Genomic DNA, 24,900 nt, shown 5'->3' on the forward strand with positions numbered 1-24,900 from the left:
TGATTATTTCTATCTGAATTAATAATAAAAAGGACTGTCTGAATTGATGACTTAGGGTCAGACCATTTGACCTAGTAATATAATAAATTGGTAGACATAAACTTAGTAAGGTAGAGATGTGCAGATAGTTTTTTGATATTTTAATTAATTGCAAATTGAACAAAATTCCTGAAAAAATTTATTGCACAAAAATGATTCTTACAGCATTTTCAATGTTTCATCAAAAGTTATACCATGTGAATTCCTTTCATTGTCGAAGGTTCCTTTTATTGTCTATTGATTATCTGATCAGTTTTGCACTAGGAATCAAGAAGTGAATGTGCATTATTTCAAAAGCCAACGAATTTTATGATAAATTAAGTAGATTAAAATTTATTGCCATAATTTGAAGCATCTATTTAAAATAGAAAATAATTATCGTAATAAAATTTTGCATTGATTTAATAATATTTTAATGATTTATGATAGCTCTATAAAATGGGAAATTGACTCTTTTGAGATTATTGCTACATTGTCCAAAGACAGAATTGTTCAAAAGATGCACTCCAACCAATCACTTTTTAGTCTTTCCTGTCATAAAATTAACTATGTCTGAAGAAATTTATGATAAATTAACGAGATTAAAATTTATTGCCGTAATTTGAAACATCATTTCCTACTTTAAAGATTAAAAGGGGATAAACGGAGTTTATTTTTTCAGTTCGTTTACATAAAAGGGCAATTCTGAGTCTTTTTTTTTATCTATAGGATTTCCTCAATAACATTTCGAGTTTGGAAGAGAAGTTTTCCTTTTCTTAAATTTGGTTACAATGATATTTAAAACAATGTTCGACATATCTGATAATTAATTTTAACATTTGGTTTTCAGAATAATATTTAACATACTTGATAACTCATATTTGGTTCATAACTGGAACAAGGCTCCTGGGTCTTTAAAAGGAGACTAATTCATGTCTTATAGGTATTCTTATCAATTTTTCCCTTGTCAGTATATATTTATATATTCCCATGCATTATAATTAAACATATTTGATACAAATATTTAGGGATTTTTTAGTTACTAAAATAGAATTGTTACTCAAATTTAGAATAATTACTCATATTTAGTTACTAAAATAGAATATATATATATATATATAAACATAATTAAAAGAATTTTAAATATTGCATTTATTGCAATTATAAAAACGATTATCAAGAATTATAAATTAATTCATATTAACAGGAAACTATGGCAAAAAACAAAACAAAACAAAAACTAATGCACAATCCAAACTCGGACGGATAAGAAAGTTATTAAATATTTCAAATAACTAGCATTTTATATGTAAGCCTTCGTTTTTTATAATCATTTTAAGACGTTTAGGCATAGATTGCATCAATTTTTCACAAAAATTAGGTCCATTATTTTCCCATTCCTGCAACAATACTCTTTTCATTTCATCTTTACTAGAAATGGCTTATTCCCGGACTTTTTTCTTAAGGTATTCCGATAAATTTTCGATGGGATTTATATCGGGTCTTTAGGATGGAGTGTTCATGACGTGAGGATAGTTATATAGAGTCAGGGACGCACTCGATAAACTTTATGTTTCGGATCATTATCCTGATATAATCGCCAGTTGTTGCCAAGAGAAAGTTTCTGAACACACATTGTGGCAAATTTTTCTTTAAAATGTATTTGATCCATTCTCCTATCAATAAAATGCAGGCTCGCAGCAGAAAACGAACCCCAGGCCATTACTAATCTGCCACCATACTTAACAGTTGCTTTCAAATTTTTTTTTGTAAGCAATTTCTCGTCATATTTTCTCCATATGTAAGGCTTGCCATCAGATCCAAAAATGTCGAATTTGCTGTCATCAGTAAATAAAACATTTTTCCAATAAGAAAAATCCTGGTTTTCAAGCTTCTTTCGAATTTAAGTCTTACGGTTTAGTTTCGCTTACTTATGAAAGGTTTTTGTCTGGCTTTTCTTCCATTGAGAACTGCCTTATAGAGCTCATTTCTTATTGTTAATAGACTGACTTTTTTTTCATAATTTCTTTTCATCAATAATAGCTTTCGATGCACTAAGGAATGGATTTGCTTTCTCTTTTCTTATTAAATATCGCTTGTCTGCTTCGTTGAAAATCTTATTGTGAGCTGTCTTTGGCTGATTTTCCACCTGATTATTTTTTAAAGCGTTTTATGATGTCAAAAACCATTGAATGACTTCCGTGGATCATCCCTCATTTTCTGGCATAGATTTCAACATGTTTAGTAACCAATCTTCTTAACTCAATGCTTGTTTGGCCCTTTTGCCGTGACATTTTAATTAAATTAATATTTACTTCCACAGTAAATAAAAATAGTACAATTGGAAAAACCCATTGAACAATTACAATGTTAACCATAAATTTGGAAGTAATTTTTACCCAGGATTGCAATTATTTGTTGCTTAATTGTAATATGTCCGAGTTTGGCTTACAAACTCTTTTTCAGAAATGTTACTTTTGTAAAATTCGTGAAAAATGTGATTGCTGTCTAAATGGTTAATTATATTTTATGAATTGGCACTATTTGGTTTGTTTTTAATTGTACAATAGATTCATAGTTAAAAAGAACCTTTTCGCATTTTTTTCTAATTAATTTTAGTTAAAATATTTTGGCAAAGCAATTTTTTTTCCTATGATGTCCAAATTTGGCTTGTGGCGGCTATATATATCAATGCATATATATATATAATTGGTTATATATATAATTGATCAGGTTTTAGAATTTATCGGAAAATGATTAAACATTGGGTATTTAGTAGGTCAATAAGAATTAGTTTGGAATTCACATTCCGATTACCAATTTAATTACAAACAATCAATGAATTGGTGGTTTGTAAAAAAAAAGTTAGTATATTGACTGCATATTTACTGTTTTAGATTAAAAATTTGGAAACGAAAAGGTTAAACTGATGACTTTCAACTGTCATTGTAATATTTTCCTTTCAGAAAAAGTAAAACAAAATGGGCACCGTTTATTGACCTGGAAGTTCCACTTATGTCATAAAAAGTTAATTGAGTTGTTTACTGCAACAAGGCCAAATTTTGCTGCCGCCTTCATGTTTTCATTTTTATAAGTGCTATTTCAATTCCTCCCATGCACTTTGGGCAGTCGCCTACTGATAAGAAAATTTATTACCAAGAAAGTTTTGTATATTTTTTCTTAAAGAAAATATTTAAATGTGTTTTTTAACACATTTTCGGTATATTAAAAGAAATTTATAAATAACGTTATAAATTGACAATTGTATCTCAAATTATAAATTGATATTTGTATCTCAAAGTTGTAACTAGTGTCGGATTTACGACTACGCAGTTGGGCAGAGTGATTAAAAAAGGCTCTTAGTTGCTAAATATATAAATTTGTAAGAAAATAGAAATTTTATGAATCATCAAATATTAAAACTACAATCTATGTTTGCCATGAATTACTAAAACAATGATTAAATAAATTTATTTATTTATAATACATTCAGTATTGATTACTGAGTCAAGTATTCTAGTTGATAGGTCCTTTTTAATAAAAATTTTCAGTTATATTTGTTTAAAGATTATAATTTCACTAAAATTTTTCATAATAATGCTATTTTATAATTATTAATAATTGTAAGCAATAAATTATTAACTAAGAATTATGTTAATTTTTAAGACAAATTGTAGTCTTTAAAAACCCATTTATATTTTAATTAAGTAATAAAAAATTAAAACGTATTGATAATAAATCAGTAACATGTTGATTTAATTAAAATTTGTGTTTATATGAAGATAAATAAACTAGTTATTAAAAGAGGGAGATAATAATGTGCATTGCTAACGTCTAAATCGGTCACTCATCATAGCAATTACTTTGAAATAAATATGTAATAAATGCAATAAACATGCAATGTAATAGCTATAATAGGAACTTCATAATATTCTTTTCAGTTTGATTTGTTAGCATTTGCACGCAGGATTGTTTAGTTTCAAAATGGTGATTCATGTAGCTCATGTAAAACAGGAGACAACTCAAAAATTTAGAAAGAAACTTTTTCAAAATCCATCTTACAGTTCTGAGTTAACCCCAAAGAATTTTCATTTATCTAGTAATATAAAGAACAAAAAATGTTGGAAACAAATATTTTGCAGATGATAACGAGGTTCAACTTGAAATCTTAATGTCACTGAGACAGAAATTCAGAGGCTTATGTGTCGAGCTAGTAATGAGGCTTAGTTAAAAAAAAAAGGGATTAATAATAAATATTGGTAGGAATAATCTTAAGCGACACAAAGAATTTTGAAATACTCATCATAAGTCCTCTTTTACTGCCTCGTATACGATGAATCCAAAGAAAAAGTTTTGTCGATCAAAAAATTTCAAACTCGAGGTTTGACGAATTTTTACATTTCAGATCTTACTGAATTCGAAAAATGCATTATGTATATCTGTGTGCGCGATAACTCGAAACAACTTTCAATTAAAACAATGAAATTTGAAAAAATTGCCAGGGACCGCGGTTGTCTTGTGGTAAGGTCTCGGCTTCGGAACCGGAGGGTTTCAGGTTAGTGACCGGATTCCACCGAAGAACCGTCGTGTAAGCGGGTCTGGTGCACGTTAAATCCGTCCGGGCCAAACGTCCTCCCGCTGATGTGGTGTGGAGAGGGTGGTGCCATCTCAGGTGTCGTCCTCGTCATCTGACCGAGGTTCAAAATGACGAGGTACATCCCTAAATAGCCCTAGTGTTGCTTTTAAACGGGACGTTAATATAACTAACTTGAAAAATTTGTCGATTTGTATTAAAATTGGAATTCAGTGGAAATCTGTCTGTATGGCTGTCGAATAAAAGTGAACACGACATATACAAAACGGAAAGAACAAAATGGTTAAAAGTTGGCAAATAGATTTATTATATAAACTTGCAGATCACCTTCAAATTCAGAACTAAAGCCGTCAAGGATTTGATGGTATATCATTCTGTACTTTCTTAGGTATGTAAATACGATAATTAAAAAATGCAGGTACTTAAATAAATAAAATTCTGGTATGTAATCTTGTGATTGTTATTGGTTTTTTGAATTTATTAATCAAATTTTGATTTCAATAGGTTGGAAAAAAGGATCGAAAATATATAAGTAACTATTTTCTTATGTAATTTTATGATCATTTCTAAGCAATTACAAAATGCTATCTACGTCACATAAGACAGTGAAGTTTTTAATGTATTGAGAAATGAATTACCAAAGTTTGTAATGCTACCCTGCTTGTAAACTGAGCATGGACTTTCGTGTGTAAATGGAATCAGTTTACATTCCCATGACACATGTGAATTGCTGATTGTTGATTTAATTTCGAAATCGGCTATTCATATTGCAGGCCGAACTGACCTATGCTGTTTTGTAATTGTTTTTCGGTTGAGTTGTATTATTTTAAAAGAAAAAGTATTCGATGCTTTAAAATTTACGAATTTTTATTCTCTTACTCGAAGATGAAATAAAATTAAGAACATTTTCTCCTCTGAAAACACTGTCAAAATAAGTATTAACGGTATATTGCATTTTAATTTCGTTTTTGTTTACTAAAATGTTAGCGCCATCTACAATATTTAATTAATTGCAGAAAGGAAAATGTATAAATCTATGGTTCAAAAATATAGTCATTTGTTACAAACTTCTTATTCTTCTTCTCTTCTGTGTTTGGAAACACTTTATATGGGTGAAAAGATATAAATAAATAAACAAGCCATACTCTGTCACGTGGTGGAACACACAACAGGCAGGTGAAATAATTTAGAAGGGATGCACTGAGTGAAATGGTCTGCATGCTTAAATAAGTGACCTCAAAAGCTCTGCTTTTTCTTTCTCTTTCGAATTTTTCTTGAATTTTGATTTCCACCAAATAAATTTTAGGCAAGTCCTTGCCCTAAATTTCGTTGCATAAAATTTGAAATTCGAACAGATTTTTTGTTACTAATAATTTGTTATATTATCCTTATTAGTTGTAGTAGAACTATATAAAGTTTTTAGAATTATCTATGAAGAGTAATTCGTGCGTAAGTTCATGTCTCATTATGAAGTTCGGATATTTATTCAAAGACAGGAAATCATTTCTTGTAAAATGGAGCGATTTTCTGTAAAATAGATTTTAAAAAATTGAAATAGAAAAAAAAAATTGTAACAATAAACCAATCAATAAAGTAAAAATATAAATAAAAATAAAGTAAAATAAAATATATAAATGATAATAAAAATATAAATATGAAGTAAAAAAATATAAATAATAATAAAAATATAAATATGAAGTAAAAAAATATAAATAATAATAATAAGTAAAAGAAAATTTATACCTTGAGTAATCTGGATTCGAACAAAATATTAAATTTTCACTTACCTATTTTCTATCTTGGAATGAATTTCTAAAAAATTTATTATTTTTTTGGCGTAATAACCAATTTAAAATACAATTTCGGGAATTGTATTCGAGGTATGTACATTGATATAAATCTACGTTTTATGTCTAGTCGTGCAGGTCGCGAACAACGGAAATTCAATTGCATAGGAAAGAGGTTTTGACCAAAACACAACAAAATTGGCGCGTAGTTACTTCTTAGGCAATTCATTAAAAAGGACTTAAAAATTTTATTGAATTTTGAATTTATTTAAGAGAAAGGGAAATTTCAATAAATTTGCAGCATTATATAGCACAGAAACTATAACTTTAATTTTTTTATATCGATTTTCAATGATGCCAGCTTCATTTTCGTGTAATTTTTACAAATTTTTGAAAATTAATTTTAAATATAACTTGCTACAATGATTTTTATTATTACAATGAAATTCATTTATTTGGTTCAAAGGTTATTGTTTCTTGAAATCTTTCACTTACATGTTTGAGCCAGTATTAACGGTGTGATAAAAAATATTTGAACATGAATTTTAAGGCTGATTTTTCAGTTCCACTTTTATTAAAATAGAAATGTAATTTTAAATAGGCACTCTTTCTGTAAATTGTGTGAATCAAAATCCTTACGCATTTATTTCAACTTCTGATGTAATCAAACCAAACGAAGGTATGGCATATGAGTCAAGCGTAAAAGTTTGTCATGCTGTAATGTTCGCTTCCTTTTTTTTCCGGGTTTCTGCAATTGATAATTTACATCACTCTGATTGATTCCAAAACATCAACATGCGTGATTGTGGATTTCAGCTGATCAAATCAGAATATTTTAACCTGTCTGTGATTTGTTATTTAAATTAGAATTTGGCTTCACTTCTTTCATATTAAGTAGGAAACGGTGTTTCGAAGAGAAGAAATCGATATAAAGATTTCATAATTTCAATGTGCGATAATGTAATAAATATTTAAAAAAAAACATGTTGGGAGCACGTAAAAGATCACGTCAAAAGTGCTATCTTATTTTGTATGATGGTGTATGAAATACTGGATAAAGCCGAAATGTTTGATCCACAATGGTTAGAAAGTACTTCATTGTGGAAGTATATTTAAAACCAGCAAGAGTGGTTTTAAACTCTCTAATAAAGTTATCATCTCCCTTAACACTCATAACATTTTGAACCTTGGGACGCCTTGTATATATTGGGGAGGGGCCGGGATAGCCTGTTAGTAGGGCGTTGGATTCGCATCCCTTGGGTGGTTGCGAGTTCGACCCTGCTGGCCGAAGACTCTCCGTGTGTGTGGTGGCTGGCGTAGATGTAGCTAATAGTACCCGATAATTCATTTTGTATTTTATGCACATTTTTTCCAACTGACGGAAAACAATATTTAGCACAAAACTACAATTGTAGATACAAAATCACATACCAAATGTGATATATTTAGTCATTGTGTTTTTAAGTAAACACGTTCAAATGCTTCTGAAAGTACAGATAGACAGACGGTTCAGGCCCTTATTGGATTTGACTCAAAATTTGGTAGATGTCTGCCAAATATAGACATTAAATATGTGCTGAAATTTATCGATCTAGTTCTCTTTATTTTTGGCTTGAAATTCCTGCTTTAAAAAAATACCTAGAATTTGAATGTTCACCCAAAATTTTGATACGTTATAGTGAAGTTTAGTTTTTCTTGGACCTTATCACAGAATTTCCTATTATGAAGGCACACAAAATATCGATTATAATAAATTTTATGATTTATTGAATGCATAAATAGTTATTCAATGGAGCGTTTAAAATATATTCAAAAGTTTTCCTCTACGTTTGATGAAAATGGTCTAAGCTGTTCATACTAAACCAATCCAATTAAGATAGAAATAAACTTTTACATTTTCCGAAATTTCAAAAGTCACCTTAGCCATTTTAAGAAATAATTACTAAAAAACGATCATTTTTTATAGTATTCAGTATAATAAAGCAGATATCCTTGAAGAAAATTCGTGTTGGATAGTATTTCCGTCATAATGATTTCGCGTGCAAATAGAATAAAAAAAGTCGTATATACAAAAAGCATGTAACCCAAAACTGATCAAGAACACACGCTCTGTTGTTACAAAATAGTTCAAATGATTGCATCAGTCGTAGAAAACAATGGGGCCATCTATTTATGATAGAAATTTGGGATCTATTTGGTTCATTACCTCTGTTCCAACTGTTGTCGTGTTATCACGATACTTGAAGTTAGAACATAAATGTAACTCTTCGTCAAGATTATGGTATGGCACGTGTAACAGCATTTAAAAGCGACACGTGAACCTATTTGACCTTGAACTTCCTTATCAGATCATTCTGTTAAGGATATAATTCTTGTAATCAAAACCATGAAAGCTTAGACATGGAGCTCAGTTCTTAAGGTTAGAGTTAAGATGTCCCTACTTATTGAACTCTGTAATGATCGTCCTGAATTGTGAATGTCTAACTGTTGAAAAGATTTTATAGATTTCCTTTATCAAAAAAAAAAAAATAGCTCATATTAACCAATAGGAATGGTTTTTGTAAAATTTTCCTACGAACTCTCCATTGAAGGTACTATTCTCATATAATTGCGAATATTTGGTAAAACCATGACATTGATCAAACAATAATTTACGAAATATTGATCTATGGAGTGAATTTAACATTTTTACTGAATTTATCATGTGATCTTTGGCGATTTTTCCCAGTCATTCCACCCACCGATTACTGCATTTAATAATATTCGAAAATCGTATTTGCAATTACTCTCCTATTATTGCCTCCCCCCTCCTAATTACTGCGGTTAATAATATTTGAAAATAAAACTTCTGATTTAGACACATTTTTTTTTTCATCCAAATGTAGCCAAAATTTGATAGTCGGTTCATAGTCATAATTGTAGTCACAAAATCACATATCAAGTTTCATATATTCCAGTGATAGTGTTTTTGAGTTATCGCGTTTGCATGCTTGTGAAAATACAGACCGACAGACGGACCACTTTTAGATGGATTTGGTTCCAAATTAGCAGGTATATATACTTTGGAAATTAAATCTTGGAATCCAGTGCTTTTCATCTACTTCTCTTCGTTTTGTAGTTATTCATTTTGTATTGTACATTCGGACAAATAGACTTTGGCTCAAAATTTACGCTTTTCTTGTAAAGATCATATAGCAAATTTCACCTGTCTAGCTTAAAGCGTTTTTGAATTATCGTGTTTACAGATAGATAGATAGTCAACAGATAGACGAGTTCCAAAAATAGGTTTTTCTTAGTCTTGGATGTCTGCAAAGTGGAGATTCGTCAAAATCTCGAGTTAACATTTTTTGACTATTACAATACTTCCTCTTTGTATACTTCATATAATTAAAAGTAAAAAAGAAATTTTGGTAGTACTTGCATGTCATCAATATGTGTCAGTCTTTCACAAATATCGTAAATATCAATTGATGTTTTTGTTCTTTCACAAATATCGTAAATATCAATTGATGTTTTTGTTATTCTGTTCGTTTATCATAAATAGTTAGTCGACTGTGATGTAATTAGACTTGCATAACAATAAAATAAATTTATATTCTCGCGAGACAAGCGAAATCCATCAAGCCAATTTAACAATGAAATTTATTTCCCATTAAAGTAGTAGGGAAAAAGATGTTTTAACATCATGTTGAAATAGTTTGCAAGTCAATTATCAAACTAATTCTTATCTATCTATGTACCTTAGTTTTAAAACAAGATGCTTGTTATTCTTTAAAACAAAAACAAAAAACAATCATTTCAGCTATGCATGCTTGTATTTATGTATACTTGTTCCACTTGTCCTCGTTAGAGTTTTATTAAATTGCGCTAATTTATTATTACCTAAGACAAGAGAAAGAATGAAGTCAACTTTCCAAAGTGCAAAAAGTTAGTAAAATATTCAATTAATTAGGAATTAACCGATATTTTACTTTTCCTCCCACTATAACTTCGAAGCAAATTATCCCACAAGAAAAGTTTTTATATTATCTAAACATTCAAATTTTATTTATAAACGATACAAATTTTATTATCTACAATTTATATATATATTTCAAAATTTAATAAATAATTGAATACATTCAGACGATTTTGAAGTAAGGAAATTTATAAATACTCCGTTGCTAGGCAACGACGAGACTTTGAACTACTCAATCTTAATTTTTAGATATTTCTACTCTATCTTAATTTTGTTTTACTCTTTAAATATTTCACGGCAACGCTTTTATCGGTATAAAAAGAATTTTAAAGATTATTTACTAGATATAAAATTGCAGACGATCGAAAGATTTTCTTTAGTTTAATATTTTATACATAAATTCCTTGTGTGCTAGCGAGAAGGAGAAGATATATGCCATTTGTCCCCAGATAAAAAGGAAAAATGTATTTATATCCACCGTCATTTCCCTGTCCAAGTTTATAAGAAAATAATTTGATTTATTTTAAAAGGGGAAATAAAAGCAAAGAAATAATCTTCACATTTTCGCTTCAATGATAAAAATTATAATAAAATACATTCGAAGTAGCTGAAATAAGCGTAGCTTCTGGGATTTTCTAAAATGAATAATTTTTTCATAAATTTTGCATTTTGCCTCTACATTGCTGTATAATTAGTTTTTTTCAAGCTAATAAATTTTATTCAACGCACAATTAAACACTTCCAAAATAAGAAAAAAGAAGTTTAGAGTAGACTGTTTTTATTGTGGTAACGTGAATGATGTAAAAAATAGTCTAAATCACTCATAAGTTTGAAACTACTTTTTTAACCCTCAAGTTCTATGTAATCACAGCTATCGAAAACTCTCTATACAAAAGCTGTTCGTCCTAATAAAATGCTAATTTGCATAATTTGGTTTATTCTTTTATCATCAAGCATAAGGAAGCTATGGGGAAATGAAAATTTCAACCCACTACCACTTCCAACCCCCTCTGAGCTGAATGCACATTTGCGAACTCATCTGAGATTCTAATATTTTTTAAACATACGTATTGTTCGTTCTAGAAATTTGAAAAACCTACGCACTTTTACGCATGTGTCATGGTGCATTTATTTACTCAAATTAGAGATGAGAAGAGGTATGAAAGAAGATGGTGACGTTTAACAATAAGGTGAACTCGGGTTACCCACAGATTTAGGAGACGTAAAAATTGAGGATAATTTGAAATATTGTCGGAAAAAGTGTTAATTTAAAATAAAAAAAACTTTAGATAAATTTTTATTTATTGTAAAGAACTAAATATTAAATTATGATGAATATATACATGATTTCTATTCTTAAAATTTGGTAGTTCATTTTTTTTTTCAAAATAATAATAGCTTTTATGTTCAAACTCTTCTTTTTTTTTGTAATTGAATATTTTCATAACATTTAGAGATTAACAACAATAGGTAATCTCGGTCACATTTAATGATATTATATGAAATATTCTTCGTGCCATTCCAGAAAGTTTTTTTGTCATTTGAATTAACCATATAAATAATCAATACGCAATTTTAAGTTAAAATAAAATAGTACAGTCATAAATGACATGGAACGCAGCATAGGTATAGCGAAAAAAAAAAAAAAAAATGACAGAGAATTCCCGAAATATCTCATCCTTCCGCGTCTCACCCCTTAAGGAGGGTCGAATCGTCGAGAGTCTCGGGATACTGAAATTAACAGTATTTATATAAACTTTTGAACTGATGAAGGTATTAAATTCTTCGAAATTTGATTGCTGATGATCTGTAAAACGTTTCCTGCGTCATATCATGAGAATCATTGCCATAGATAGTCTTTCTATAAAGTATCTACCTAAAATAAATAATTTTAAAAGCCTTTATTTATGGAAGCAATGGGATTCCATCAAGAACTAAAACAGATTCTTGCTTCTATATGATAATAGCATACTACACATAATTAAAATTTCGCTTGCAAGCACTGAAGTATTGAAGAAAGGTTTTAAAGAATTTTTTAATATTTATTTAAACTGTAAGCTTCTTTATTAGTAAAAAAAATGAATTAATAAAGAACTGAAATAAGGCAATGCTAGGTATTTCAGTTTGTTAATCGATAAATCAAACAATCTTCAGTAACAAATTATTCGAAATAGTTTTACGATCTAAAGAAAAGAATAAAAGATTTTATTTGCAGAAAAAGATTAAATCTTGTGATCCGAGATTAAAGATACTGATCCTTGGGTAAACAAAAGGATTAAATGTTAGAAGAAGACTGGATTGAAAAATTACTTTTTAAGGGTCCTTTTTTTATCAGTTTATTTTTCATCTATTTTTTAAGAATTTATTTTGTTTCTGCATCACTTATTATTTGTTCGAAGAATTCGTCACAAAGCATTTTATCTTAAAGTTTAAGAGAATACAAAAAATGGCATTAAACTTCCATTTAGTCTCTAAGGGTCAACTGTAACATATTCCTTGCCTGAAAGAAAGAAAATTTTGAGAGCTGGATTAAATTACTATCTCTGTAAAAATTTTGATAATCGCTTGTTATCTGTTAAAGTGATAAAAATTTTTTTAAATATTTAAAATAAGTCACTTGCTCCTTTTTTTTACATTTTTGTATTTTCTCGCATACGAATTACAGTGAAAGTGATGTAATCGTCAGAAAATTCAAACTTAAGATTTTTTCAAATCTCCCCATCTTAGACTTCTCCGAGTTCGAAAAACGCATTATTGAAAAATGTCTATCTGTCTGTGAAAAAGATAACCAAAAACGCTTTAAGCTAGATCAGAGGTTCCCAAACTTTTTTTTTCTCGTGGACCACTTTCAAAGTTTTACTATTTTCGGTAGACCCCCTGCTGCTACATTTCTACTGTATTCCCAAAACTCATAAAAACTATCACCCTAAATTGGGGGTGTTAAGATGAAAAAAAAAGTAGCACATTTTCTTGTGTCCTATTTATTAAAATAATACTTGTGGTTATACAAAATTATAATTATTTATTACAAACAATCAACAATTGACAAAAAAATCAACAATGAACTCTGAAATGTAAATCAGCAATAAAAAATAGTCATACTTTTAATGAGATGGATGTACTTGATGAATCGACAGCAAATTATCAATATTTGGCTTCAGTTTTGTAAGAAATAATCTCAAATCTCCTCGTTCTGTGATGTTCAATCTGCTCCTTTTTTTTGTTAACAGGTTGGTAACGGCACTAAAACTTTTTTCGACAAGTTATGACGAGGGAAACGCTATCAAAAATTTTCTCGCAATTTCCCACTATTCCCCACTTGTACTATTATCTATTGTTCTATTCAATTCTGTGTTTGAACTGAGTCTCGAATATTTTTGAGTACCTACCTAGTGAATGATGCTACCTGCCTACGTTGATAGGTAAATCCAAGCCAACATTTTTGTTCTTTATTATGAAAACGAGAAAATTTTTCGTGGACCCCCACTTACAACGTGTGAACCCCAGTTTTCTTTTCACGTCTACATGGACCCCCGTGTGGTCTCCTATGGACCCCTAGGGGTCCACTTGGACCACTTTGGGAACCTATGAGGTAGATGGATGAAATATAGCATATCGAATTACGACCAAATTTATAGATTTTTGACAAATTTTGAACAAAATCCATTCTTAGGAAGTCTGTCTATCTGTTCGAACATTAACGAACACTATAATTACAAAATGAAGAGAGCTAGATAAAATTCGGTGCACAGATTTAACATCCATAGTAGAGACACCTTTCGCCGGCGTCCTGGCGTAGGGCTAGCGCGTCTTCACCGTGATCTGGGCGTCCCGGTTTGGGCATGGTTGTTCTTCCTGTTCTATTTGTGAGATGTGTGAATGTGCCCTCCTGTAAAAAGGGGTTGTGCAAGCGAATGAGTGATGCGTGAGTAGTCAAGTCGTACTCTTGGCTCAAGATGGCCCTACATTAAAAACAAGAGGCGCTCCCTCTTAGGCTTAACTCGGCTGTCTTCGAACAGCGGGCTAAGACACAGCGGGTAAGAAACAACAGCAACATAGACACCTTTCAAATTTTGAGTCAAATTCAACAAAGGTTTGAATGTCTGTCAGTCTGCATTTTTTGATGCATGTAAACACGTTAACTCAAAAACGCAAATATGTCGAATTCGGTAGGTGATTCTGTGACTACCAGTGCAATTTAATCGGATGTGAAAAATATGTCCACAACACAAATTCGATTTTCGGAGACTATAAACTGCATGCCAGGGTTTAATTCCAAAAGAACTCGTCAAGACAGGTTCAGTAAAAAGGCTAAATTCACGCTAAACATGATTATTTCGTAATTATTGTACGCCAGTGCCATGCAAGATGCGCTCTTGGACAACACCATTATGAGAGAGATACGAGAAAGTTTTGGGAAGGCTATGCTCGCTCGTAACTTATATTTTAATGAGTATTTTAATTATTTACAATTGAATTATATATCAAAGAATGAAGATGAAAACATGTAATTCTAAAATGATGAGTATTGCCTCTTTTTTTTTTAAAGTATTTGACAAGCTGAAGTTGAAAATCATGAAACAACTTAATTTTAAAATTACTAATTTGTAGAAGGAAATCATTTTTTTTTTATCAAGCAGCGAATCTTCGACTTAAAGAACAATACTTCAAATTTAAAAGAAATAATCAAAACTATCAAACAAACTAAATAATCAAAGAAAAAACTATTGCTAAAAATTTTTCAAAGATATATTTTAAAAGACGTTTGTTATTATTGTTGCAGCTAATATTTTAATGGACTCAATTTAAATAGAATCGAGCGCCTGTATTTCTGCTTTAATGAACTGCAATAAATACATCAAAATTAGAGGAAAAAACATTTACTTTCCTCTGTGGCGACTCATCAGTTTAGAAAAAAACAATGTCACAAAAAAAAATATTTATCAAAAAAATCTAACTAAAATAAAATAATAAAAAGAGCAGCTTCACCTACTAAACAACTTTAGATTTTAACTGCCATTATAATTGTATTTTAGAAAATTAGCGACGTATTGTTTTCTGTTAGAGACTTTTAACTAAACAAAACCGTTATGTATAAAAGTAATTGCATTTTTATCAGGTTAATATGAAATGAAACTATAACCAGATAACAGCGAAAAAAAACAAAACAGCGAGTGCTATCTCCTCGTAAAAAGGTATTTATAATTAATATATTGTTACTCTTCGTCAACGGATTCTGAGACGACCGCATTTCGACGACTCCATCTCATTAAGGGGTGAAATGCGGAAACGATGAGTGCATTTCCGGTATTCCCTTTGACCTTGGATTTCCCCTATTAGATACAAGTAAATGTAAACATCTCCTCCTTTCATCTTTCCTTTCACCCCTATGTTGACGAATTAAACCCATCCTAACGCATGCGCAAAAGCGAGGAGGGTTTTACAATCCGTTGCTGAACATTAACTGCATGCTTGTCACGAATAATAATTATAAAGTAGCCCATTAAAATGCGATCATCGACGACTTTTTATGGCGATTAATCGCTGGAATGCCACTATTGCACAAGCACCAGAGCACGGAATAAGTATTTTGGATTTATTTTTCCAACCGATTGAAGCTAAAATTTGACACAAAACTCAATTATAGTCTCAAAATAACCTACCAAGCTTCATAAAGTCTTTACGGTTTGGAGTTATAGCATTTACATTTCTTGTGAACGTACAGACTGACGGACGGTCAACCCTTGACATATTGGTTTCCAGTTTGACACGTATCTAAGCATTAAATAATAATCTGTTTACCGAATTTGATCTATTAATCTCTTTTTGTTCTGTCGTTATTGTGTTAACTTAATTCGAACAGCCAGACAGACAAACTTCATCTGAAAAAATTTAGTTCACAATTTGATAGAAATTTATAAATTAGGTGTAGAAATTTTCTATCAATTTTCATCTGTCTAGCTCAAAACGCTCTGCGTTATCGTCTTCACAGAAAGGCGGATATAATTCAATATATATATATATATATATATATATATATATATATATATATATATATTTCGGATTTCGGAAGATTTGAAACTTAGAAAATTTTTCAAATTCTCGACTTTGAATTTTCTGACGATTACAATACTTTCTCTATGCTATGTATCCGAGAAAGTAAAAAAAAATAATTCCAGGGATTGTTGCAGGCTAACTAATCTGTTGGCAAAAGTATGTTTCATGAGAAAATAAGAATTTATTTAACATGAAATGTAATAAATGAAATTAAAAAAAAAAAGACTTCAAAGGTCAAGTTTGCTTTTTTACAGCTTTTTGAAAATTATATTAAATATTAAAAATGTTCAGTGGGACATTTTGTAATTTTGGAAGTAATACTTTGATACCCAAAAAGAAGAAAAAATTTTTGTTAAAGAAAGATCTTGGTTTGCAATGTTAACCACTATAACATTTTTATTAATGAACAATTTTTCCAAGAATACATTTCATGCGTTATTTGTTTAAGAGTTGCATCTGCTTGATTAAATCTTAGATTAAATCCCTCAGAAATGGAATTTTTAATGAAATGTTGCGTCCGTGTTGAAATGTTTTGATACATTCAGAATCCTTAGATTTGAAAAATGGAATTTGTTAAAGTCGCATTTAGAAATTCTTTTTAAAGACGAAGGAGAATTAATTAACCTTAGTTTTTTCTTTGAAATAATTTAAATTTACACAAGCAATAATTTAAATTTAAAACACAAGCTATTTCGTAGAATTACTTTCTCGGATCCTTCCTTAAATATTTATGCACTTTTCTAAGTGCTTATTTAAAAGGAAACATTAAACATTAATAAGACAGAAGCTTTATTTTAAATTACATCAACTTAATCTGAAGAAAGAATTTTTTTAAAAAAATATGTAAGCTCAGATAAAATAATCATTGTTTGAAATCTAGCAAAACAAATCTTTAAAAAAAAGAAAAGAAAATTCAAACACCCACGCAGACAGATTTCCTCTGAAATGATTTCGTTCAAAGTTTTGTAGAAATGTATACATTTGATCTAAAGTTCAAATACTAGACTTTATCCGGATATCTCAAATCGTTTGTGAATTATCGCTTTCACAGAGAGACATACGAATAGACACGATTCTAAAAATATGTTTTTCGAACTGAAGAAGGTCTGAAATGCGGAGATGCGTCAAAATTGCGTGAGTATTAATATTAATAATAATATAAAAGATGCATTTCTATCACGCAAATGCTTTGATGTTGATGAAGTGTGCGCGTTACCACAGAAAAGAGTAAAGCTTCTGAGGGTAAAGGCCCCTGAGCACCCGAGGGCAGAAGTCTGACTTCCAGCTCATACGAAGATGAAGCTCACACATTCGCTTGCACAACCCCTTTTTACAAGGGGGCACATTCACACACCTCACAGTTAGAACACCGATGAAGAACAACCATGCCTGAACCGGGATGCGAACCCGGGACGGCCAGATCACGGGAAGATGCGCTACCCCTATGCCAGGACGGCGGCACAAAAATGCTTTAAATGTCATGAAAGTAGGCAATTATATTTTTAAGCAGTACTTCGGAATTTCTAGACTTATTCCCATTTGTTCACTATATAGTAGCCTTCAATGAAAACACACAGCAAAGATTTTCTCCTAAATTAAACGCAAAGCTGACATAATCAATTTATAAATGATATAATAGCCCAAATGGTGATACATCATGTCTTGTTATTATGCAGTGTTTAAAATAATCCTCTATTCAAAAATATTTCCTTCACAATTATAATGCAGTATTTATAAAAATTATAATTGGCATGGTTTTCATTCATCAGAACTGTATTTCTAATTGTGAAATGCTCAATACCCATAGAATATTAAAATAATTATCAAAATCGGTTCGCACATTTGCCATAAGTTATTTAAGGGTACTTTTTCATATATTTGAATTTGTAGTATTTTGTAAATTAAATTATTTTAATCTAAGTAGCCTATATCATCAGATGTGCTTCTTTCACAAGACAGCTTACAACGCAACAGCGTGACCTAGAGTTAATCAAATTTGGCACATGTATACTTTGGACAGTTAAAATGCGCATTTTGGAGAAATTTTTTAAAATTTTAATAATTAATAATTTAAAGAAATTTTAGCGTTTTTCCACCTTAACTTTTGAAAATATTACAAAACAAAAAGGAATCTTTCACTTATTGTAATTTAATGAAACTAATTTAAATATCGTCCAATTCTCAATTAATTGAAAAAATATTTTAACTACACTATATTTAATTCTTGTAATGAGATTCAAATAATTTTTGTTGCTGTTTTCGGCATTATATATCCAGCAGCAATAATATTTCATCCTGACTTTTTCCATTATTGATTATAGAAAAATAAATATTCGGTTAATTTTTCCATGTTAAATAGGTTTAAACATAAGATACGATTGTAAAAAAAATTTCAAAATTTTTTTTGTACTTACAATTAAGGTTTAAGTTCAGAATCAGGCAATGGTGGTCAAATTTTAAAGAATGCCCATTTTTGTAGCAATGCTATTCTTTTCCTGTGATATAATTTAATTTATATAGATAGAAAATGAAGGAAATGCATAGCACTATGAAGAGAACGTATAAAGCTTCTAAAATAATCTTAATTATATGTCTATCGAAATTTGTAGCTTAGGAATATTTTGATGAAGAAGCCATTAATAACACAAAATATTTAATAGAAATTTTCGGCACCAATTAATCCCGACAAATTAACTGGTTATAAAAAGTGCCTTAGTAATAAATAAATACACAAGACACCAGGGTCTACTTTACGGGAGCTAATAAAACTTGTTCCTAATAAATTAACATAAATGTGTGTTGAGAAAGCTGGTTATAATAGCATATTAATCCCTAAATTTTATTAAAAAGTGCTCATGAAAATGCATGTGTCACAACACTACGACATCAATAGAGCATCCAAAATTAAATAAACATTTTTTTTTCCAGAGCTCAAACTCCTCTATTTCCAGCGAATGCTAATTAGTTTATCGACTGCGAGCTCTTCTAAAATGCCAATTAGCTGACGGTGGCCTCGTTTGCAGTTCACTTTCGGGCTTGTAGCAAATGAGTGTTGCACTTGCTGAAGGAAATTGAATTAAACGTTAACACCGAACTCTGCATCGAAGTTTAGCAATTACGTGAGTTACAGAGTACTGTGAAAATTTCACTTCAGCTTTCTGCGTCATTTTCAGTTTTAGCATTATCCCAAAGAATTCTGCGTTGTTGTCAATAGACATGGCTTAATAGATAAAATTTGTGCTATTAGAACAAGAACAATATTTATGCTGGTAACATAAAACCAGCATAAATATATTAAATAGTGTATTTCTATTCAGCTTCATAATAAATGAATCAATCGTGATTCACACATATCTGTAATATATCCATGAATCAACTGTGATTCACGTATTTCCAACTGTGATTCTACTAGATAACCCTCCTTCTCTATTACAGTTAAATGGTAACATAAAAGGTATAATCTGATTAAATAGATGCTTCTAATCGTAGTCTTGAGTTCACTGTGATTCACATAACTTTCTAATAAATCTATGAAACAACTGTGATTCTACTAGATAACCCCCATTTCTACTACAGTTAAATGGTAACATAAAAGGTATAATCTGATTAGATAGATGCTTCTAATCGCAGTCTTGAGTCAATGTGATTCACATAACTTTCTAATAAATCTATGAACCAACTGTGATTCTACTAGATAACCCCCTTTTCTACTACAGTTAAATGGTAACATAAAAGATATAATCTGATTAGATAGATGCTTCTAATCGCAGTCTTGAGTCAATGTGATTCACATAACTTTCTAATAAATCTATGAACCAACTGTGATTCTACTAGATAACCCTCTTCTCTATTACAGTTAAATGGTAACATAAAAGGTATAATCTGATTAAATAGATGCTTCTAATCGTAGTCTTGAGTTCACTGTGATTCACATAACTTTCTAATAAGTCTATGAACCAACTGTGATTACACTAGATAACCCCCTTTTCTATTACAATTAAATGGTAACATAAAAGGTATAATCAAATTAGATAGATACTTCTAATCGCAGTCTTGAGTCAACTGTGATCCTCATAACTTTCTAATAAATCTATGAACCAACTGCGATTCCACTAGATAACCCCCTTTTCTACTACAGTTAAATGGTAACATAAAAGGTATAATCTAATTAGATAGATACTTCGCAGTCTTGAGTCAACTGTGATCTTCATAACTTTCTAATAAATCTATGAACCAACTGTGATTCCAACTAGATAACCCCTTCTCTATTAGAGTTAAATGGTAACATAAAAGGTATAATCTGATTAGACAGATGCTTCTAATCGTAGTCTTGAGTCAATGTGATTCACATAACTTTCTAATAAATCTATGAACCAACTGTGATTCTACTAGATAACCCTCCTTCTCTATTACAGTTAAATGGTAACATAAAAGATTAGATAGATGCTTCTAATCGTAGTCTTGAGTCAATGTGATTCACATAACTTTCTAATAAATCTATGAACCAACTGTGATTCTACTAGATAACCCCCTTTTCTATTACAGTTAAATGGTAACATAAAATATATAATCTGATTAGATTGATATTTCTAATCGCAGTCGTGAGTCAACTGTGATTTACATAGCTTTCTAATAAATCTATGAGCCAATTGTGATTCAACTAGATAACCCCTTCTCTATTACAATTAGGTGATAATCAAATAAATGGTTCAAATCACAGTCTTGAATCATTTCAGAGAACATTAACATAAATAGAAAAAGGCCCCCAAACAAAATCAGTCACCCCAATCGCAATTACTAGTACGACTTCACCATTTTTCATTTTATATGGAAACTAATAACGTTTAAATACGTCATCAGTGTCCACTTGTCTCTCCTCAGCCACCATTATTCGATGAAATCTAAAAACAAAAGAGACTATTATACTGTACATTTTCTTCTTTTAAATAAATTTCTATAGAGTCTATAGTACCGACTTCTGTACTGATTTCGCCAATTTTATTTTCATTTGAAAACTCAACACGTCTATATACGTCAATATTGGTCACCTGACACTTCATTTTCTGTTTTTTGAGAAATATTGCCAAATAAATCAGGACACAGACCGACATCCTTAACAAAAGGACCGATTTCTCGAATTAATTCTTCCACTTTATTAGCATAACAATCCAGTCAGAAAGCTTTATGCTTATTGTACAAGAAAAATTTGAAATAGTATTTTTATTAGTTATACTAAGGTGTAATTCTGGTTATTGGTTGATATTATTAAATGAGCGCTATTAATATGGTGGGCGAATCGTTCGAATAGTTGGTCACAATGTTAAAATAAGCATAGATAACAATTATGGTGATATGACCTCATAACAATTTCATTTATCTAAGTTTTGTTTGTAATTAATCACATTCATAAATGCACATGCAGACAAACAAATGAGTGCCTAGACGCTGGCGGATTTAGTTAAAAAAGAAACAGATATGTACAATTCTATGGCAAAAATCATATACTAAATTTCATCTTTGCAGCTTATTGTAGTTTCAGGGTTATAATGTTAAAATAAGAACAAATAAACAAACAATCAATTTGTTGACGGATTTCTTTTCAATTCTAAGCAAAGTTATAATATTGGTAATGAATATATATACAAAATTTCATCGCTACATTTGTTGAATTAGCATTGGCAGATTTCGTCGAAAATTTGTTAAATTATTTGGACAATTGTTACTTACCAAAACTTCCCAAACGTATTCCATTCATGAGTTATCGCATTACAAGCTGACAGACAGCATAATTTTAAAAAGGCTACTTTTTTTTGAACTCAAGGCAATCAAGACAAGAAAACATTTTAAACTTTGGAGGTCGATTTTTTTTTTTCGATTATCAAACTGAAAAACAATATTGCTTTTCATATTAAGCAACTTGAATATTTGATTAAAATTCTAATCGGAATACTTAAAATAATCTAAACGATATTGAATCATAAAAATCTTGAATGTAAAAATAAATAAATACTTTTAAAAATAAATATTTACAAAAAGTGAATGCAAATTGCAAGCCCGGCTAGCTCAGTCGGTAGAGCACGAGACTCTTAATCTCGGGGTCGTGGGTTCGAGCCCCACGTTGGGCGATCATGTTTTTTTCTCTGATTTTCCGCAATCTGAAATCAGTTTTTTTTTAAAACAACTAATCGACATACAGGTAAAGGTAAAAAAGTTAAATGTAACGAATGAATATGTATATTCATATATATATTTTATTTTAAATAGCCATTTTTGTCAAAAGAAAAACTGACATGCAATATATTGACTTGCGTGATTTTGTTTGTCTACAATCATTTGAAATAAATATGTAGCATCCTGCAATACATTCATTTTCAATCTTCTTACTAGAAAAAGTTTTAAATTTATGTGGAATATTTCACTTCAATCATTTTCATCAAACTTCGAGTGTTCTTGGAGGAACAAAATATTTTCATTTTAAATTGTTACTCAACAATCACAAATCCATCTTGGCTAACACGTTATGATTCATAAAACAAACACAATACAAAGAATAATTCTATTTCTTTCATTATCATTCTGTTGAATCATTAAATAAAAAAATTAACCAGTTTCAATGATTTTCTCGTCTTTAATTTCCACATTTAAATTAGTCAAATAAGTGACTCATATTATTTCCGTTAAAAGAATTTCATTTTCATTTCATTAAGAATTTTGTTTGTAAATCGATTGCTTCGAAACAAGCAAAAGCTATTTCATTTAATGAAAAAAAATGTTTGTAAATACGAATTATAATAATGCCATGCAAATGTAAAATAATAGGAGATAAAGTTTTGTTCTATAAATAATTTTCTTAGATTTTTTTTTTTGTAACTATTGTCTGCTAACAATACGAACAGTTTTTTTTTTTTTTTTTATTCTTGTGATAAAATTGTTTTTTAAACATTTTAGAATGATAAAAGTTTTTTCATTTTATGTATTTCAAATGTATTCACATGAGTTCAAACATATTCAAAAAGTACATTCTGAAATCTTTTTATTTAAAATAGAAATTTGATAATTTTTGTATCAGTAGAGATTAAATAAATTTTACGAAAATATTGTTTTCTTTCATTTTCGAGGATTTTGGCTGGTGCTATACGTTAAAAATAAATGAAAACATGATTTAGAAAGAAATTATTTTAATAAACTAATTATAGACAAATGAGTTAACCGCCTAAAGACTCCGGAAATCTGAAGAAGCGCCGTAGCCTTGAAATTTTGTGCAATATTTTCAATATTTATACTTTGAATTGAATTAAATCCTTGAATTTACGAAGGTGGTGTACTCGAAATTATTCAAATTAAAATCAATGTCTTTTGAAATTTTGGACAATATTCTAATAATATTCCTAATTAATTACCTTTTATAAGTTTTACAGTATGTTGCTTTATATTTCTGAATCTATAGATTGCTTCATGATTTAAAGAAATGTTCGATCTTATAATAAATTTTATTTTCATTGAATTTTTTTTTCTGTATAACTTTTAAACTGCAATTTCGTATTTTTTATATGCCATATACTGCAACCAGCTCCCTTGAAAATTGTCTTCAAAATTAAATGGCTATATCAGTCTGCCAAAATTTGCTATTTAAAACTACTTGTATTAATCAGATTAAATAGAAATTATTTGGTTTTGGAATTTAAGGGGGAAAAAAAAAACGGATTTCGAGACTTCAATTGCCTAAGGTCTCTCAGGAGCTTAATCAAGTGCAATAATTTTGGAAAATACACTGAATAGAGATCGAAAAGCAAGATTGAAATATTGAAATAAATATATAATCATTCTAAATTTTTTGTCTTAAAATAAGACATCCGGAGATAATTGCAGAATTTGGGCCGTCGTATAGATTGAATTGGTATTATCAGTTCTATTAAATTCTAGCCGCCTTCAGCGATTAGCTAATTCACCGAGACAAATGGTCGCTAAAATTTCAGTTCAATATTTTATGTTATTTGGTCCAATATTTTCTCCAGTAAAATATTTTAAAGTTTCAAATTTCGATAGATATATCATTCGTATTATTTTAGAAGTCTTACGCCGTTTTGTTCATTTTACTACGCATTTGTCTTATTTTCTGTCAGCTTCCCTACAATTTATCAAAAATGTACACATTCTGTTATTATTAGCTTTGTGACAATATAAACTAATTTCTGACCTCAAATATATAAAATTTGGCAATTTTTATCTAATAGTATTTTAATTATAAACTTTTACAGATCCTTCTCAGAATTAAGTAAATTTACTGCCAATAATGATTTGTGTTAAGAACATAAATTAAATTTCAGCATTTTCCATGTTTCATTATCTTTTGTGTTATTATCGATATTAATTCGGATTGTAAAACAACAACGAAAAAATATATGCGACTTTAATAATGACTTTATCAATAAATTTTGTTCTTCTGGAATTCTGATGTTACTGTACTTTCTTGATAATAAACGCCT

General features: G+C 29.7%; 1 protein-coding gene and 1 non-coding gene across 7 annotated transcripts in view; both read left to right on the forward strand.

The window, feature by feature from the left end:
• Positions 1–24,900, forward strand: part of LOC129989415 (inositol 1,4,5-triphosphate receptor associated 1-like) — a 199,852-nt gene that overhangs the window by 18,841 nt on the left and 156,111 nt on the right. The window lies entirely within an intron of this gene.
• On the forward strand, positions 22,467–22,539 carry Trnak-cuu (transfer RNA lysine (anticodon CUU)). Its single transcript has one exon. It is a non-coding gene; the product is annotated as a tRNA-Lys (tRNA).

The sequence above is a fragment of the Argiope bruennichi genome, chromosome 10, assembly GCF_947563725.1.
Source record: "Argiope bruennichi chromosome 10, qqArgBrue1.1, whole genome shotgun sequence".
NCBI classification, from domain to species: domain Eukaryota; kingdom Metazoa; phylum Arthropoda; class Arachnida; order Araneae; family Araneidae; genus Argiope; species Argiope bruennichi.